This window comes from Ursus americanus, chromosome 5 (assembly GCF_024610735.1).
Source record: "Ursus americanus isolate L20-20 chromosome 5, mUrsAme1.1.p, whole genome shotgun sequence".
Taxonomy (NCBI): Eukaryota; Metazoa; Chordata; class Mammalia; order Carnivora; family Ursidae; genus Ursus; species Ursus americanus.
In genome coordinates this window covers 5,297,269-5,299,444 of record NC_142131.1, presented here as the reverse complement: position 1 = coordinate 5,299,444, position 2,176 = coordinate 5,297,269, and the positions used below count along the sequence as shown (strand labels likewise).

Genomic DNA, 2,176 nt, shown 5'->3' with positions numbered 1-2,176 from the left:
CAGTGTGTCACACAGGAAGCCACAAAAGGATTAGACATAGACCAGCTCATCCACATTTCTTCCAGCCAGTAATCACATTGACGCCCGCCAGCGACCCAAACTGCCTTAGTGCCTGCTCTTCCGTTTACCAGATAGTGTGGCCCCTAAACTCATTAAGAAATGGATGTACCACATAGTCAAGAATGCCATTATCTGTGTTTTATTAGGCTCTGTGATTTGATCTTCCAGAAATATCTAAGCCTACAACAAGATGAATGTCGGGTATGACAAAAATATGCTAGTGGGATTTTGAAAACCACAGAGAAACTTTGTAGGAAATATTAGGAAAGAAGAGGGCAAGAAACAAGTGACCTGGAAAAAATACAGAGATACCATAAAATTGGATCCATGTGATATCCTCCTTATGGTCTTATAGAGTAGATTTTGAAAATCCAGAAATCATGTGGACTTTATCCAAACCTGAATTTTTGAAAAAGCTATAGCTTTTATTGGACTAATAAAAACCAGGTAATGTGTTTGCTGATAACAATGGAAAGACCACATTGAAAACTTTATATTTAATGATTTTTTTTCTAGTTCCTCAGTTACTTTTTATAGGTATGAAGGTACCTAATATTCTAAAGAGTAATAAAACCAGTTTAGAACTTTGAGTCTACCCATCAATTAAAGAAGCTATCTGCAGTATTTTCTTTTAATAGTATTTTAGTCATTTCATTTGATGTTACAAAGCATTTGACAGGATTGAGAATTTCTTTCTCCAAATTTTCCCTCCTTGATATTTAATGGGTCTCCTGTATTGACTCCAACTCCCTTGATATTTTTCCACCATTTCTGTCACAGGCTTCTCTTCCCCCACCCATCTGATGAATAGATGGATGGATAGATGGATAAATAGATAGATAGATAATTGAACCATCTTGCTCTACTCTCTGAATAATCTTATTCACTTCCATAGCTTTACATCTATAAATCAACAACATCAAAATGCTGCTTTCTAGCCCCATCCTCTATTCAGATTCAACTTTTCAACTGCTGTACACATAATTATCTATGAGGATGCTGCATCATCCATAAATTCAACTATCAATTTGATTAATTAAAAAGTTTAAACTTATACTTCCATATATTTATTTTTATATTTAATATTACTGTAAATATATATGCACCAAACCGTGTATACTGCTTTTTCTCCTACAGTTGTGTCCTGGATTTCTGCAAACAAAAGGCTTTGTGATTGGACATATTCTTCTCATTGCTTCCCATAGCATCTTTTGTGTAACTCTATCAGTATTTTATACAATAAAATATTCGTTTTCCTAACTGTGTTCCCAATTACAGTGCAAACTTTATCTGCAATGAGCATTATTTTTTGTTAATTTTACATCCCTGTCTCCCAAGCAGTGCCTAGAACAACGGACAAATTCAGTGTTGACGAATAGATGAATCAATCATGCAATTCATAAGACTGACTTTATTATCTTCACCCTTTTTTTTTTTAAGCAGGCTCCCCACCCAACATGGGGCTTGAACTCATGACCCTGAGATCAAGCATCACATGCTCTACCAGCTGAGCCAGCCAGGCACCTCAGTATTTTTTTTTTAAAGAGCATGAATACAGTCTCCCACTAACAAATTATGCAATCGAGTTTCCCACATTTGGGAAAATTGGAGAGGTCAACACAACCTGAGTGCAGTGGATGAGCCTCACCCTGGAAGATGATCATGGTATCTCCATGGCCAAGTGTTTATTATCTTCACCTTCTTTACTTCTTTAGTTCGGATGTTATACATTTATAATGTTCTCCATTTATACTTCCTTTTTTGTCTAAAACACATTTATCCAAAGCTGACAGTTCATAGTTACATCATTAGTGAATTGTTTGTGGAAGTTAGAAAAGCAATGGTATAAATTGTCTTATGATTTTCCATGTCATGGTTTAGAATGGTGAACAGGCAAGAAGTAATTCCTTTTTACCATCTCAAAGATGTACAAATATAAGAAGATCTTTGAGCCCTTCAATGACTTGCAACCTCTCATCAGTCATGTGCATCCAGCCTCCCAACGTACATATGGAATTCACAGAGATGGCATAGCTGATCCTCTGATTCCATTCCTCACCTCATTTAAGAGACACATTTCTAGACCACACCTTTTATTATACATGTCTTCAAAACT

At 35.8% G+C, this 2,176-nt stretch overlaps 1 pseudogene; it reads right to left on the bottom strand.

The window, feature by feature from the left end:
- Positions 1 to 1,601: 1,601 nt before the first annotated feature.
- LOC123799318 (U1 spliceosomal RNA) lies at positions 1,602 to 1,749 on the bottom strand (annotated as a pseudogene).
- Positions 1,750 to 2,176: the final 427 nt, after the last annotated feature.